At 41.0% G+C, this 18,599-nt stretch overlaps 1 protein-coding gene across 1 annotated transcript in view; it reads right to left on the bottom strand.

Annotated features, from left to right (window-relative positions):
* LOC126195185 (uncharacterized) overlaps nucleotides 1-8,623 on the bottom strand; it is a 600,884-nt gene extending 592,261 nt beyond the window's left edge. Inside the window, exon 1 of the mRNA XM_049933698.1 lies at nucleotides 8,518-8,623. The gene's annotated coding sequence lies outside the window, so the exon portion shown is untranslated. The remainder of the gene's footprint in view (nucleotides 1-8,517) is intronic.
* Nucleotides 8,624-18,599: the final 9,976 nt, after the last annotated feature.

Below are 18,599 nucleotides of genomic sequence, written 5' to 3'. Positions count from 1 at the left end.
ATAAAACACACAATTAACGACTGACGTGTAGTATTCTCAGTACTGCAGTCTTTAAAACGCTGTACTTAGGGTTAAGGCTAACAAGGGTAAAGAAATGACAACACTTATGCAAACATCGGTAGAAAATGGTTCTGACGCGGTTTTGACAGGTAAATCTGATGCAGCGGTAGGAAAAAGAATTCAACAAAACGAGAAGAATCCACAGAAGTATTGAGTAGTGCCATATTTCCCATGTCACATAACAACAAAGGGGTCAAAATTACATTCAGGACGGAACCGGAGAAGAGGCTGAAGCATAAGTGTGACACCGGTGGAATGTGGAAATTTAAAAAATAAAAAGCGAGTGTTCTGAAGTGGAGTATGTGGGGCAAAGCTGAAGAAAATTAAAAATAAGGTTAAAAGAACATAATAGTAAAGAGAATCGGCTTTGGTTAAGCCTCTCGAGAATCAATAGCATTCACTGGGTAGCACAACAAACAACGTGCACTTTGAAAAAAAGTTGTGGTTACTATCAAGTCAAGAGGAAAATGATATTTGTAGCGCCTTAAGAAAGTAATGCGTCAGCGTGTTAAATGAAGAGACTGAAGTGTCAAAGAGACATTGATGGGCCCATTTTACCGTTATTCTTCTCGAGAAGTGCCTAAAACTTATTTTACTTACTGGTGCTAGGTTTTAAGATGTTCTGTTGGTCATTTAGTATGGATACACACACTGCAATTCAGGTGCAGTATTGTTTCTACAATTCGCTATGACTTGACAAATTTTTCAAACATTTGCCATGCACAGTAACTTCAGTGATAAATGTGATAAATGCGCTACACGATAGTAGACTATTATATATGATAGATGAAGGCAGCTGCCTTTAGTGTGCAACTGTGCCGAAGGTAAATATTATGCGCTATGATGTGATGTCAATGAAGAATTTATGTTTGACAATACATGTTTCCTGCTGGCGTTTTACTTTTGACCGTGCTTAATGCTGTTAATTCTTTAGTTAGACAGTTTTATGGTGAGTAATGTTCTGTGCATTTCTGAAACTAGTCACATAACGCGTGGCTGGTTAAGCCATACTTCGTCCGTAGCGTACTACTTTGCATCCTGAAACGGAAGAAGATCTTGTACCACTGAGCACATGATATTTGCAAGTGGACGAAGTTCCTTTAATGGCCAAGCAATTCTCTATGTTTTGAAAGTGGATAGTTGTGTTAGTTGCGATACCTTCTGCTCAAAAAGTTTTAAAATTTCAAGTGTCAGTTACAATACCTTCTGCTCAAAAAAGTTTTAAAATTGTAACTGGTTCTTGATAATAGATCTTTTTAATTTGATTTTACTTACTGGTTATTGGTGCTTAGTAGAGAAATAATCTAACTGATTGGATTTCTAACATGGTATGTACAAGATTTTCTCGATGTAAGCACTTGTAAATTTGAATAGATGGTTTCTTCGTAGATACCCGACAGTGTGATAGGATGAAATAGTTTTTCACTTTCGGGAAAATTTTTGTTTCCGGAAAAACTTTCGTAGTTTCAAACGAAGACCGCAGTACACATAAAGTGAATAGAATAATTTCAAAATGCAACAAATGGCTGGCTCGAGGCGAAAGTCTGGAAAATGAAATTGGTAGATATGCTAATCAATATTCAGAACAGATTTATCTTGGAGACAAAATTAGTTCCGATTTTGGCCACCAGGTTAAAATCTGACCCCGAGCAGCATCTCCTCAACGTTCCGGTACTCATGTTGAACAGACTATGTAAGCGGCAGTTAATAATAAAATAAACATTATCTCTTTCTCACTTAATTCACCTTTTCTGGCCACGTCCCGTCCTAAATCCCTACGTATGGAAACATATCTACACATCTGTCTTGCCTTCACAAAGCCAGAATTGCACCTGGCCACCAAAATTGTAAAAAAAATTTTCCAGCGTAAATCAGTTCCGCATTAACGCATTAGAACACCTAAGAAGTTTCGCTTCGCTGCCATACGATAATTACATCCCACACTGGACCTCTGTGGGTAGTTACACTGTAGTTTTAACCATCCGGTGTTTTCCGTCCTCACATCTACTAAAAATATCGAATAAAGTAACACCCGAGTTTCTGTGTACTGTTTGTACGGCAGAGTACTAGAGAATAAATAATATCCACAGAAAGACCGTGCTGAGAACACAAAATGTCGAAAAAGTCTGAATACGTCTGGGATTCAACATTAGAGATGCAAGTTGTTTTCACTTGCCATACACTCCTTGCAAGTGCAAGTTACTGTCACTGCCTCTTAACTGACGTCATGTTTTCTGTGGATACTTCACATTCTACAAAATTCAGTTCGATATTCATCGTTTATCCGAAGCTCTTACCTGATTACTAACACTCCATCGCGAACGAACTCGATGAACGCGGAAAGCCGAAATATCTAGCGCTCATTACGTAGTAAAAGCGCTGACCGCGAGACTTTAACCTGTAACCTTTCTCTTCCATTATCGTGCTCTGCAGCCGGACACGGGAAGGTATGGCGTTGTGTGGGGGAGTTTCCGAAACATAAATTTAGAACAACTTACTACATTGTTTTTAAACCCGACTCATTCTTTGTTACTGAAAGTGAAACTATTGTCCAAGCAGTTGAAATTCACATCCTTCCGAATAATATACACACAACTTTACGACTTCAAAAACAATGGAGATGCGACCAAGTCAGCGATGCAAGGAAATTCGTTGTCGCGAGTTCTGCAACACTTAAGGACATCTTAAGTTACCCTCAGCAGAGCACGCAATCTGAAGAAACACTGAAAATAAATGTCATGCAATGACAAAATAGACTGAATTATAACATTTCAAAAGACAAAGACTATATTAATAATCGATTAATACGCAAATTATTTCGGGTTTAAATTAAGTAGAAACAATGTTTAATCGTTTAGTCACGTGTAAGGTAAGGTAATTTGGAAGTTTGTAAGAGTTATCCATGTGGTTAAAATGGAAATGGAAGGGAAATAATATGACTGTGGAAAGCTTGAAAAGAGTGTACTTGTATACTGGATAGGATAGTGATTCTGTCTTGCTGTTAAAGGAGGTGTGATGCTAGGGCTAGGTAGGGAAATTGATAGAGCATGACAAACGATTTTAGTTGAAGTTTTCATTTGTCACAAATAGCCTACCTCTTCGACTAAGCGTTATTCAATTAAGTTTTAATGTATCATTAGTTTTGCAATGGGGGAGGTAGAGAATAATAGTTTGACAGTAGTCTACGGCGTTTTGTTTTTAATAAAAAGAAGGAAAGACGCCCGCCTTATGACTTTCGTGAGTACGAAGAAGGAAGGAAAGAAGATTATTGTTAACAACACAAGACTTAATCCCCACCGCTTCCGGAGCTCAAATGTATGGTACATGGCATACGAGTTCATCTTCTGACTTATTTCTTTCTAGGTTGTATTAAAAAGGATAAATACTGGTGTCTCAGCACCGTCTTTTACTCTATTCTTTCCTAGCCTTTCTCCTGAACGGACGGACTAAGAGATGGTGTCGTGTGCTAATACATTGGTTGAGTTAAATTGTATTGCTATGAATATTTAATTTTGTCACTTCTTATTATTTATTTATCCTACGTCCTCATCTGATTTTTAAATGTCTTTCAGCAAACACTCCTTGTGGGTCGTCTTAATGCAACGGATCGGCTGCCACTGTCACAGCCTCAAGTGCTTACTGCACATTCCGAAAACGAGCCTATGTTATTTAGGGGCCACAAAAAGTCTGATGCCTTTTTTGAACGTAATTTTATTACAAGATCAATTCTAACGCAAAAACATTTAATTATCTTTCCGCGGTCACGCATCATCTTGTTAAAGGTGGGGCGACAACACAGTCTTCACTGATCTCTCATCTTTATTATCACACTTTCTTTCTTTTGCTTATCTTTTTCCTTACAACCAACAATTTAGAAAATAACATTCATGTGTCAAATATTTTTTGGGCTGTACATTAGTATATTAAGTTTTCAGTGCACCATCAGTTTGCGTCTTTCAACCAAACGGAGGAGTTAGTGATTAATAGCTTCACAGTAGTCTATGGTGTTTCATTTTAAATTAAAAAAATGGAACGAGACTCACATGTTAACATTCGTGAATGGAAAGAAGGAAGGATGATTAGTGTGTAACAGCCCGTCGACAAAGAGGTCATTAGAGACGGAACACAAACTCGGATTAAGGTAGGATGGGGAAGGAAATCGGACTTGTCCTTTCAAAGGAACCAACCCGGCATCCGACTTAAGTGATTTAGGAAAATCACGGAAAACCTAAATCTGGATTTCCGGACGGGGAATATACTTCCAGAGTCTTAATCACTGCGCTACCTCGTTCGTTGCGAAACGAAAGGATGAGAAATAATTTTCCAGCCTGGAACAGTTCTAATCAATTTTGAATATTAAATGCAACAAACAGTCCGCTGAAAAGTAAAATATTATTTTTTGACCAGTACTATTGCTTAGCGATCGTCATTGAATTTAAATTTTACGACACTACTGCGAAAACGGCGGTCTTTAAGAATTTGAAATGGAAGTGAGAACTTGAGCAATATACCCCCACGGGTAAAATGAAAACAGATGTTTATTGCCACAGGCGGTGCAGCAGTAATCAGAGTGCACTCTAATAACAGAGGCTAAAGGTTAAATTTATTTTATAGGTAATGGACTTCATTCTTCACTAATTGTCTACCACCAATAGTTACAGAGTGATATCGTAGCAGAAATATGTTAAAGGGAGCGTTTAACGTCTCGTCGATGACGGAGCACAAACTCGTTTTGGTTAACAATGGGGAGGGAAATCGACGTGCCCTTCCAAAGGAACCATCCCTGCATTTGCCTTAAGCGAGTCAGGCAAATCAGGAAAAAGTGGATGGTTGGTTACGGTTTTGAAACGTCATCCTCCAGAATTTTAGTCAATGTGTTCGGTAGAAATACGTTAAAAGTGTTCGCATTCACTGGAGAGCTGTTTCAATCTTTTTTTCTTTTTTTCAGCTTCTCTTGGATTTAGTGAGAACTCAATTTAATCAACCCAACTAAGGACAGGAAACTGAAAGAAGCCAGAAGAAATCTCATTCAATATTAGAAGACATAGCTCCGTCTGCTCCGTAGAATTGATTATTCCACCTTTTGTTCTTTTTGTATAATGTTTCGTTTGATAAAACTTTTGTCGGAGGCGACACAGCTAGCAGGGTTACACATTTTATTTATGGTACTTCACGAGTATGACAACGTCACTGTTGACATTATTGTACACAACTATTGAAATATTATGTCGGCTAGGTACTCTGAAACTTTTAAATCATGTGGTACTTCCTGAAAGACTATAAGAAAAGTTTTATTTTCCACTATGGGAGTTACGAGCTTCGTGGACTATATGTTGATTACAGAGCGTTGCCCAAATCTTACATAGAGGATGGAAGGGAGGGATCGCAATATGTTTAAAGAAAGCTTCCAGCATTCGCTAGTGCAGCCACGTAGCTACGTCGGCGTCGGCAGCGTCGAGTGATAGAGTGTAGAATAATACCATAACAGAACTGAAGCATCGCGTGTGTACAACAGTAAGCGCCACCTGTAACAAGTACACACATCGCTGATAGATAGGTGTAGGAGGAACGTCTGGAGCTACGTTATGCAAGATACGAGGAACGGGAACAGAAGATAGAGTCTGTGAAGCGGCTTTACAGAGCTCTGAGACGCTAGTGCGTTATCCGTGAAAGGATGATTTCCAGATTCTATTCATGGCGTGGTACAATTGTAATCTGCACGATGGATCAACGCTGACGAATACGTTACCGACAAGGTTCGGATTCAGAATCATCGCAAGAGTAAGACGACTTTTTAAAATACGAAAAACTGACTTGACTTCTTTAATTCGAATCTCATACCCATATAATGCGACCTACTCGACTGAACGAGAAATGTCCAATATATTTCATATTTTTCCATTGCGACGCAAACGCAGTTGTTGTATTTTAAGTTTTCGTCCAACAATCAACCTTATTAATGAGCATCTGACATCCCTGCGTGATGGTATCCTTCCCTAGACTCCTAATTGCATGTTCAGCGATACGATTATATGATGCTTATTCATATTTTCTATTGCGAAAATATCCACCTTCCTTTACGTTCTCAGTTCAGTCTTTGCTTATTTGTTGAAATGGACCAAAGATCTTCGTTCGTCCATGTGTCATCAGATCTCCTAATTACATGTCTCACCCACCTTAATTTTATCTCCAATACAGTCTAAATCACGGATTTGATTCCATTCTTTTCTGATCCCTTTGTTTGCCATGTATATTAACATCGTAGTGACGTATTCAGCTTCATCCCCCACTGTTTTGAAAGAGGGAAGAATTATTGCTTTCTTTGCAAAGCGAATTCGCATCCAGCTGCTCCACGCAGACAGACGTGTAAATTCAGTACGAGTAGTTTAAAAAATTCAGAACTTGTAATGGATATTGATTAGTAGCATGTGAAACCCAAGCTCAATTGTTGTGAAACCTCACAACGATTTCGCTATTCTTTGCATTATTCTTTCAAACTGAAAATGTGACCTATTTCTGGTTTCCTAAAATGCTTCCAATCGCGTTGCACCAGTACTGTCCGATTATTTTGTCTCCTGTTATCAGTCAGTATCAAAATATACTGAAAAAGGTGAATATTGAATGAATTCTCACATATCTAACCGTTAACTGCCTGACAGAAAAATAATAAGTAAATCTGATAAAAATTACTCTCTCTCTGATAAATCCCGCGTAGACATTAGATAATTATTGTAAAGTGGTAGCATTTGAGTTACATTTTTTTAAGAAATTCTGCTTCGTTCCCTTCCGCTCAGCTCGTTTTACTAATGTCCCCATCGCCCTTCTTAGCGCAGGTCCTGAGTGTGCTCTTGCATGTTACAAAGCCATTAATTACCATCATAATTATGCCCTTTAGGAGTGGGATTGTGCAACACTAACGGAAGGTAAGAAACATATTGTCGGTCTCTGTCTTTATCCAGTAGTAGTTACACATTAGTGAGGTATTTCTTTGTACATAGTTAAAAGTGTTTCACTCAAACCTACGCATGGCACGAAATTGAGCTTTATTCAACATGAAGATAGCTCTTCATCTGTTGTAGGTCGTTGGTATCATATTATGTTTTAAGAATACTAATGTACCACCAATTCAAAAGTTAAAAGTTGAACGCATCCTGTCCCTGCACAGATATACTTACATTTTTGTTGCAAAGTATAGGCTATATAGCCACCATTCCAATATCTGAACTATACATATTTTTTGAACAAACCGCATGCATCTTTTTTATACTTTGGTTCTTCTTTGACGAGATCCTCTAATCCCCACACCCCGCTGAGGAAATTTAAACAAAGCGGCATTTCGAAATCGACAATAGAAAAATAGAGAATTTAGGCATCACAACTTTCTTCGTATGCTGTTTATGCGGTAATTGCCAAATGTTTTGCAGGATTATGCACGATTACGGAGTATCTGGTGCAGCTATCCTTTTTTCCTTGACATTTGTCTCATGAGCAACAAGCAATTTCAAGATAAATATTTCCTTTTTCAGTTAATGTAAATTGCTTAACAGTTATGTTCACCACTGAAGCAAAATCAAATAACAGAATTTCATTTTAATACCTGTAAAAATCCGCTGCTTTTGTTTGTCTTTTGTGGACAAAAAATTGCAGTTGACAAATATTCTTAGTGTAAGTATCGTTAAGGAAAATCCGAAATTGTGTGGAATATACGGCAAATACAGGAGAAGACTACGGTCCCAGACGGGCTGTGTGGGATTTCAATTACCCTCTCAGGCATTGAAGTTCACAGATAAAAAATCATTTAAAAACAAAATTACGCTAGAGCCGTATGTTCTAATGTTATTTTACTGCTTACAACCCTCGATCATTATACGAAGCAAAAACTATTAAAGACGATACATTCAAAAGTTCTTTCAATAATACGTTGAACAAATCCTTCCACTGTCATTCTTAGGACTTTATATTTATTTAGTTGCCTATCTCTGTTCAGAAATTCAATCCCATTGTCAAATTTTACGTCCATCATTATGTCGGATGATCGGATAACAGCAGAACGTGTGTGTGTGTTTTCCTGAACATCTAATGAGTAGCAACAAAATTCCATATATATATATATATATATATATATATATATATATATATATATATATATATATATATATATATATATATATATATATAAGCAGCCTTTCTTCTTGAAGCGTTCAGGCGTCAAAATAAACAAGCCGTTCCAGTTTCTCGTTCAATAAAATAGTGATTTAAGTGGCAATGAGAACTGCGTGTATTCATTATTTAATCTTTTACTCCAGCAATTGTTTAGAAACTGCCAGTCACAAACAACTGAAATAAAAAATTACCAGTGCTCCAGTCTTTTATTGGGAATAATATGACCATCCGCATTAAAACTGAAAATAGTTAAAACATGAGCTACAGTTTTAAGCCGACGTGAGGCGTACTCACCACAAAAAGGCCCTCCACCGGTGCCGGACAGTCGTGCAGCGGTCGTGGAGTGGCGCCTCTGAGTGGTCGTGCGGGTCGCAGACTGCAGCGGCAGCGACGGCGGTCGAGCGTCCACTGGCGGCGGCGGCGGTGGCTTGGACGTCGCTGAGGCGCGCCGGCCAAGCGACGCCGGTGGCGCGACGTACTGCGCATGCGCGCGTGTGGCGCCCCACGGACGCCGTGGCGTCGGCGGTGGCGTCGGTGGCGGCGTCGGTGCAGCGTGCCGTCAAGAGGAGCGTGACATGTGATACGACGTAGTGGGGGGAAGAGGAGCGGTACTGACGTCGAGAGCCACCCAGAGGGACGACAGGGCTCCATCCCTCTCCAGTCAAAAGTTGCGCGTCTGCCTGCGATCATCAGCTACACCAGTAGGTTGCTGCTGATCCTGAAAGGGCTTAGAACTGCCAACAGCTAAACGCTTTCGAAACAAAGAAAAAACTATACACCAGGGACAGGGTTCGGTCACACATGTCCGGGCCATGTGACTGTCGAAGCATGTCCGAGGATCGGCCGTCGCCCGGAGGACATAATATACCTTAAACATAAGAGGACCGTGAGAGAGGTGAGAGCTTGGAGGGCTAAACTGGTTCTTTTTAATTGTTGACGTGACGGAAGACGGGATAGTAGAATTATTTTGTAGACTGCGCAAACTGTGCAAGACTGTTTTGTGTACAAAAAATTGGGTGTAGCAAAACTAAGAGAGGAAGTTCATAAATAATCCGTGCTTTACAACCTGACAAATGAAAAATACCGGAAAGTACAAAGACAGACTGGAAGAAAACTGCAACAGATCTGCAAGCCATAAATAACAAAAAAAATTACACACTTTTTAATGCTAAAACTAAAACTAAACTCGGCCCGAACAGGTCACGAAAATCCAACGGTATTTTAATGCTAGGACGACATTTATTTACTTCTATTTTGCAAGTAAATGGACGTTTTCTTTATGTCGTCGCTATATCGCCAAGTCAATGTCTTCTTGCGATTCTGCATCCCCTTGCTGGGATTTTGGGAGATTCTTAGTTAGATCCACATATTTCTTTTCTATTTTTGCCTTGCTTTATTTTCTTCTTTCTCTAGAGCAAAGGCTGTGTGGTTCCTTGAGGAGCATGCTGGACCACGAGCGTCACTCGCCAGACGCTCTGTGTGACCGGACCTTAAAACATATTTTCTAAATGAGTCGTATGTATGCCGTGTATAGCTTCTTGCATACTGGACAAATATCTCATACCACTGAACACGCAATACGACGGCGCAATGAAACGTTATTTAACCATAATCCTGGCATACCCTATCGATCTGAAACGAGCTGGTTTTAGACCTGACAAATCATGCACCATGCAATTCTGTACCTGAGAGAACGAATACAAGGAAAATGAGAAAACTGATTGACCTCAGCACTACATATCACAGTCAGCCATTTACTTCTCTTCTAGAAACTCTATAACGAACTATGAGATTATCCTTGCGTCACGATCGTTTAGTCTCTCTTACAAAATAGATAATTTTGCGTCGTTCTCGATACAAAGAAGAGGCGATGGAGAACTCAAAATAATGGACTGGATCAGGGAAGTCTTCTGCCCCTCCCCCTCCACTCCTATATACACTAACGACCAGACAGTACATAATAATAGTAAGCGTTTCCCATCCGCAAATGACCTGACAGTCATAAAACAACGAAGGTCTTCCGAGGATATACCGGGTGATCAAAAAGTCAGTATAAATTTGAAAACTTAATAAACCACGGAATAATGTAGATAGAGAGGTAAAAATTGACACACATACTTGATATGACATGGGGTTTTATTAGAACAAAAAAAAAGTTCACAAAATGTCCGACAGATGGCGCTGGACAGCTACCGTGACAGGCAAGAGGTATGCCGATATGTTACAGAATCGCATCATCCCCAGGCTGGCTGATAAACACCTGCTTGAATGTACGATGTTTATGTAGGATGGCGCTCCACCCCATATTGCTAGATGCGTGAAAGGTCTCATGCGCACGCCGTTTGGTGATGATCGTGTGCTCAGCCGCCACTTTCATCATGCTTGGCTTTGGGGTTACCTGAAGTCGCAAGTGTATCGTGATCGACCGAAATCTCTAGGGATGCTGAAAGGCAACATCCGACGCCAATGCCTCACCATACTCCGGACATGCTTTACAGTGCTGTTCACAACATTATTCCTCGAATACAGCTATTGTTGAGGAATGATGGTGGACATATTGAGCATTTCCTGTAAAGAATGTCATCTTTGCTTTGTCTTACTTTGTTATGCTAATTATTGCTACTCTGATCAGATGAAGCGCCATCCGTAGGACATTTTTTGAACTTTTGAATTTTTTTTAAATTCTAACAAAACCCCATGTCATTCAAAGCATGTTTGTCAATTTGTACATCCCTATCTACATTATTCCGTGATTTATTCAGTTTTCAAATTTACACTGACTTTTTAATTACCCGGTAGAGCAGCAAAATATTATTAAAACAACTGCCTTAAACTGAATCCTTCCAAGATTCAAGTAAGCGTTTTCACCTTCGATCTCAGCAAGCAAAGCCAAAGCTCAATATTTCTTGGAATTATAACGTACTGGAACATACACATAAACCACCCTATCTAGACGTGATATTGGACAGCTCTGTAACAAGGAGACACCACTGGAAAAGATTCGTCAGAATTTGACTTCCAGAAATAATGTTTTGCGGAATCTGTTAAACGGCAAACGGGCAGCAAAACGTACTATCCTGAGAACCATCGTAGGAGCTTTATCTTCTCTACAGCTGAATATCCTTGTCCGGTTTGGAACATAAACCCACGCGAGGAGAGTCGATGTGAGTCTTAGTGAAACATGCCGAATAACAACAGGGAGTACGAAACCCTTGAGTGCTTTACAGATCTGCTGGCTTGCGAGTCCCAGCTCCCGAAGAACATCTCACGAATTAACAGAGAGTCTCAGACAAGCGGTCGTTGAACGACATCCTCTCTTTGGCACTGAGTGCGAGGCTGGAGAACTGTGATTCCATAAAAGGTACTTTAAAACGGCCATAGGAGACCCACCTCCAGACTATCTACCAGCAGAGGTGTACCTGGCTGCTCCACAACAAACAGCAACATGGAGGACACTGAACGTCTTAAAAACTGGGGTGGCCCTGATGGAATCAGTTAGGGTCGTGGCAACGGGGATGACGAAAAGGGCTACTGTGGTGCTGTGCAAGACATGGAACACTGTCCAAAGCGTCCCTGAAGATTCAACCTTGGTTATTTGTGGCTAGACAAGAGAGAAGCTATGGGCGTGGCCCAGTACTGGGCTGCAAGACAACGACTGGTTTCCGAACACGAAAATGCAAATCAAAGTACCAAGAGGCTCTTATCACACACTTCGTATAGCGATGATCATTGTCACTGAACTAAAGTGGATCTGGGTGTGCCCCCGGAAAAAAAGACGGCCGCTAAACCCCAGCACTTTAAAAACCGAACTCCCCTTTTAAAAGCTTCAAAGGCTTATTGCTTTAAAAATAACTGAATGTGTTAAATCTTTGAGGTAAAGCATACGACAGAAAAGGTTTACAAAAGGTTTGAAATTATTGTCAAAGTTTGTTGACGTTCACTACGTGCTGTCACTATGAAGCAATGGATGAGTATAGACTCGGTAATTTGTGCTCCGTTTCAAGCAAAAGGAAGTTTTTCACGCATCTCAATGTTTATGACATCATATCTCTCAACAATGTGTCGTATAGTGATAATTTTTTAGGTATATTCAGTGATAGAAAGAGTGTTTATAATTTAGTTACACAAAGTAACTTTTATTTGTGAAATGAGTACATAACTTACAGAAATGTTCCATACAGCACAGGGTACATTATATCGTCAGGTTTTATTGCCGCCTAACATTGTTTAGTTCCCATGTCCCCGCTAGGTGGCATGCGCGAATAAGTCAGTCAATCAGATATCATTAGCTGCAGAGCGTGCCTAATGTTACTTCTGGTTTCCATGAATACAGATCCCCTATTAAGGCTTAGAGACAGTCCAGGGCTAGATACCGCAAGCCACCACCTCAAAGAAAAACTATTATTAATTGATACAATCGTTTACCCGACCCTGGCTATATATCACATAGAACGCCGAGTCACGTTCGGCCACCAGTCTCTGACGCAGCAATTGAATGAGTTCGGCAGTGCAGGCCGGAGTGGCCGTGCGGTTCTAGGAGCTACAGTCTGGAGCCGAGCGACCGCTACGGTCGCAGTTTCGAATCCTGCCTCGGGCATGGATGTGTGTGATGTCTTTAGATTAGTTAGGTTTAATTAGTTCTAAGTTCTAGGCGACTGATGACCTCAGACGTTAAGTCGCATAGTGCTCAGAGCCATTTCAACCATTTTAGAAGTTTGGCAGTCTTATACTCGCAGTCCAGGTAATTCAACGAAACGTGACAGCTTAGAATTGAATATGCTTCATGTTACGGTGTGGAAGGGAAACATGTGTCATTCAAACCTTACAGACGGGAAATGCTTCAAGCTTTAAGAAGAAGTGGCAAAGAAAAACGAGTTTCATGTTGAATTATTCAACAAAATGCAGACAAATGATGATTTTAGAGATTTTCATTCTGCAGCGAACTGCGCGCTGATATGAAACTTCCTGACAGATTAAAACTGTGTCCCGGACGAGACTCGAACTTGGGACCTTTTCCTTTCGCGGGCAAGTGCTCTACCAATTGAGCTACCCAAGCACGACTCACGCCGCGTCCTCACACCTTTACTTCTGCCACTACCTCGTCTCCTACCTTCCAAACTTCACCGCAGCTCTCCTGCGAACAGTGTTCGAGTCTCGGTCCAGCAACAGTTTTCATCTGCCAGGAAGTTTCAAAAGATGATTTCCTTAATAAAATTGTGTTCAGTGACAAAGCCACCTTCCATCACTGAGGCAAAGTGAATCGGCACAATTTTAGGACAAGAGGTGAGGAAAAGCAAGTCATAAAATAGAACATGTACTGGACTCGCCTAAGGTACACTGAAAACCGAAAGTAGCTGGTACACCTGCCTAATATCGTGAAGGGCCCCCGCGAGCACGCAGGGGTGCCTCAACACGACGTGGCATGGGGTCGACTAACGTCTGAGGTAGTGCTGGAGGGAACTGGCACCATGAACCCTGCACGGCTGTGCATAAATCCATTAGAACGCGAGGAGGTGCATATCTCTTCTGAACAGCACGTTGCAAGGCATCCCAGGTACGCTCAAAAACATTCATGTCTCCGAAGTTTGGCAGCCGGTGGAAATGTTTAAACTCGGAAGAGTGTTCTTGGAGCCACGTTGTAGCGATTCTCGACGTGTGGGGTGTCGCATTGTCCTGTTAGAAATGCCCAAGCAAGTCGGAATGCACAATGGACATAAATAGATGCAGCTGGTCAGACAGGATGCTTACGAACGTGTCACCTGTTAGAGTCGTATCTACACGTATCAGGAATCCGATATCTATCACTCGAACTGCCCACTCCACACAAAATTACAGAGCATCCTCCAGCATGAATAGTCCCCTGCTCACATGCAGGGTCCCTGGATTCATGAATTGTCTCCATGCCCGTGCACATCCATCAGCTCGATACAATTTAAAAGGAGACTCGTCCGACCAGGCAACACTTTTCCAGACTTCAACAGTCCAATGTCGTTGTTGACGAGCGCAGGCAAGGCGTAAAGGTTTGTCGCGTGCAGTCATCAACAATACACAAGTGGCCCTTGGGCTCCGAAAGCCCATACCGCTGATGTTTCGTTGAATAATTCGCAAGCTGACACTTGTTGACGGCCCAGCATTGAAATCTGCAGAAATTTGCAGAAGGGTTGCACATCTGTCACGTTGATCGGTTCTCTTCAGTCGTCTTTGGTGCTGTTCCTGCTGGATCTTTTTCGGACCGTAGCGATGTCGGAGATTTGATGTTTTACCGGATTCCTGACATTCACGTTGCACTCGTGAAATGGTTGTACGGGAACATCCCCACTTCATCGCTACCTCGGAGAAGCTGTGTCCCATCTTTGGTGCGCCGACTATAACACCACGTTCCAACTCACTTAAATCTTGGTAGCCTGCCATTGCAGCGGCAGTAACCGATCTAACAACTGCGCCGGACACTTGTTGTCTTACATAGTCATTGCCGATCGCAGCGCCGTATTCAGCCGGTTTGTATACCTCTGTATTTGAATACCCATGCCTGTACCAGTTTCTTTGGCACTTCAGTGTACATGTCTTTTGAACTGTAAGCCGTTTCAAGATTTACGGTCCTTCCTTTTTTCCAGAGTCAACTGTAACTGACCTATCGTACCTGCACGTACTTGAACATTATCTGATGCCTCAATTACGACAGGATACGGGCACAGAATTTGTTTTGCAACAAGATGGCGCGCAACCACACTATCGACGTGGAGTTGTTACGTATCTCCGTAGAAATGTGATGATTGGACATAATTGAACAATACCACGGCCACCACAAACAGCTGATTTATCTGCAATGGACTTCTGCTTATGGGGTTACATTAAAGACAGAGTCTTTGTTCCTCCGTTTCCGTGAAACGTCGACGAGCTGCAATATGGCAAATACAAGCAGATGCCATCATACATCAGGACTTGCATCATAGGATTTGGCAGCAAACTGACTACAGATGGGACATTTGTCGTCCTCAAACCGTAGGCACACTTAATATTTCTAAATAAAACTTGAAGATGTTTTGCATTCAGTGCTGCATCAAATATTTCTGTTATTTATTTACCTTTTTCGTAATTAACGGTTACTTTTGCATAACTAATTTAAAAATGCCTTTCATGTAGATATCATCTGCATTATTTGTTGGAAATAAAGTTACTAGCGAAACTGTAATAAATTAAAACCTCTTTTCTGAAGTTTTTCTGCACGCCATTTTAAGTAGAAGGTAGTTTTTCAGGCATCTAAATGTCTATGATGTCATATATCATGAGCTATGTGCCGTAAAATACCATAATTTTTCAGGCAGATTTGGTGGTGTAAGTGTAAAATATCAGGAAACTGTGTTGCAAAAAGTATCCGTAGCAAAGAAGAAATAAATTGAAACGTTACGTCTGAAGCTGAAGTTTTACAGCACATACAGAGAAACTGTAGTGCTTAACATCTTTCTTTTCATTATTTTGATGTGGGTGCCGGTAAGAAAAAGTTTCATAAATGTTTAAAATCAAGCGTAAAGTTTGTTGGAAGTCGCTAAGTGCTCTCATACTGTTACTTGCTGATTAAAGTCCGGGTATTTGCGTCTTATCAGTTAGGCTGCCTCAAGACAAAGATAAAGTTTATAACTGTAGTACATGTCTTCTTGTGTTCAACTTTTAACATTAAACTATACCTCTTAATGAGTAGGTTATGACAGCATTTTAAATCTTTTAACTCGGTCAGTAACCACGCGAAGTTCTGAAAATCAAATTTTTGTTCCGCCTGAAGCTGTTAGATAAACAACATGCAAGTGAGACTGTTCCTCCAGTTCGGTCGCTGAATATTATTGACAATGATCTCAATGTAGTCTAGTAAATTATGACGTAAGACGAGAAGCGGTTTCAAATTATTCGTTCATGGTCTTGTCTACATCTTCGTCTACAGCTGTGTTTTGCAAGCTTCCTTGCAAAATGTAGTATGTAACGTAGGGGAAGTTTGAGTAAGGAGGCCACGAGATCAAGGTTATCGATAGAAGCTTCCCGGTTACAGATTTTCATCTAGATATGATGTGGTATCACAGTAAATATGTACAGGCAATAATACGCATGTGCATGTTTCTGAATCCTTACATATTGACCAGTTTTCCTACCTAACGGCGTAAAGTGGCCAGCGCTGGCTTACATATTCCGAAACGGAACAGCAACCCTCTTTCGGTCGAAGTAACGACATCGGGTTGGTATCTTCCTCTAAGTTGGACTGAACTGTCTAACGTTTCATCCACATCACAGATGTGATTATGAGGATGTGGTTGTTTTTCTTGTACATTTGTAAGAATGTCAGAAAACAAGTCTACGTTGACCTTGTTAAATGCTTGTCCTCTAGCCGTCGAAAAAAAAATGGTTCAAATGGCTCTGAGCACAATTGGACTTAACTTCTGAGGTCATCAGTCCCCTATATCTTAGAACTACTACATCACACACATCCATGCCCGAGGCAGGATTCGAACCTGCGACCGTAGCGGTCGCGCGGTTCCAGACTGTAGCGCCTAGAACAGCTCAGCCACTCCAGCCGGCCTAGCCGTCGAAGTAGGCTTCGTAAGACCAATATTAAGATGCTGTCTTTGAATGCCGTCTCCGACTCTTTGTTAAGGCAATGCGGTACCTTTCCTGCCCTGGCAACTGGAAAGCTGATGATCGTAAATTATTTATATTTTAAATCCAAAAAATCGCTCTTCCATTTCAAAAATATGGCCAAAGCTTTCGTCTTATTTTTCTTTATTAAAAACAGTACACTTCCCATAACATTTTTACACTTACTCCATACTTGCTTTTCTTCCCAGAACTCTTCGTTTCAGTGTTTTATATCTAAAGTGAATTTGTCTTGCTGTTGTAGAAAAGAGCATATTATCGTTCTTTAGCGCAACAGCAGCATTCTCCATCGGAGCAGGATCCCATGTTCGGTGCAGTGCTTTTCGGAGATACTTTCCAGGTGTACTAATGCTCTAGTACATTAAACAGTAATAAGCTGCTGCAGCAGAACGTTTCCAATCAGGTTTTTGTGTCAGGCTAGATATAGCAAACAGTGTCAGTATTAGGTAACATTAATTAATTAATTAATTCAGAATAGTCATAATAGTGCTGAGCAACGGATGATAGCTTTTTCATATAAAAGATTTAGAAGTTGAACCGTTACGCCGATCTATTTATTTTTGCCGCCAGCCGTACGTCGGCTCTTCGCCTTAGCTTGGCTGGCCTGATTGCCCTCGTGAATTTTAAAAGGAGCAGGCTAAGACGGGTTGAGAAGTGGGTTTGCAGGGAGGTTGGAAGGAGTTAAGAGCTAGTGCGGGAGAAGGCGGTACTCTCGTGTACCGAGGGTGGTAAGGCTACGGTGGTCGTAGCGAACAGTTAGCCTTCAAAGAGCGCGGGGCCGCTGTTGGTGTGCGTGACGCAGAGAAGCGACACATGTGATTGGCGCGCAATGTCATGTTGGTGTAGACGAACTGGGGTAAGCTGTGTCCGCAGTGGAAGTCGTTGCTCTGAGTGGCCGATTTAGGCTATGTGCAGCAATGTCATATCCTGTGACATCACGCAGTATGCGTGCAGCTATGCAGCTATGTCATATCCTGTGACATCACGCAGTATCTTCATCCCTCGTGCTGCTGTTACCGATGGTGTCTTTCTATCGGGTGAGCCATTGTTAAGTTCTGTGCTCCAAAGTATCAATTTGTTGGCGGCTACTTTTCCATGGGAACTAAACCCGTGTGGTGATTGCGCTACTTTACTTTCTGGCTCAGCTGTGCCAGAGTTGTGCCCCTTCTATACTGTTATACGTATTTAAATCAGTTTGTTGTAAATTTTTATGTGGGTTGTATTGACGGTTGTGCCTTAAAAATGAGTTTCTATGGTTGTACCAGAGAGATACCATTTAAAATGTAATGTGAAGAAGCCAATGCAAAATGCTAAACATCTGTAGTTCTGTTAACTGCATTCAATCTAGGAGGCCTCATTATAAGCACTGTGAATTCAAATCTTCCTGCTGACCTTTACTGGTAATCGATTTTATTTCTGTTAGCTTCTTAATCGCCCAATGCTTCTATAACTTTTGTAATTAAATACTAATATGCTGGTAGCTTGTCCTGTGATTATGTAAAGAGGAAAGGTAGAATCTGACTCGTAATAATAAATTTTCTCCTCCTTGTCTGAGAGTGTGTCTACATGAGCAACAATGCGAACTTAACGAAATAATTGTTTCCACTGATCAGTTTATTCAGTCTTTGTTGTCTTCAATTAGTGCTGTTTAAAAGGATCACGGATTCACAAGAGTAACAACGCTTGGCTATAAATTTATTGGTTTTTGTGCGGTTCTGAGTACAACTTTTTTTTGT

The sequence above is a fragment of the Schistocerca nitens genome, chromosome 7 (assembly GCF_023898315.1).
Source record: "Schistocerca nitens isolate TAMUIC-IGC-003100 chromosome 7, iqSchNite1.1, whole genome shotgun sequence".
In the NCBI taxonomy this organism is placed as follows: domain Eukaryota; kingdom Metazoa; phylum Arthropoda; class Insecta; order Orthoptera; family Acrididae; genus Schistocerca; species Schistocerca nitens.
This window is presented reverse-complemented; position numbering and strand designations above follow the sequence as displayed.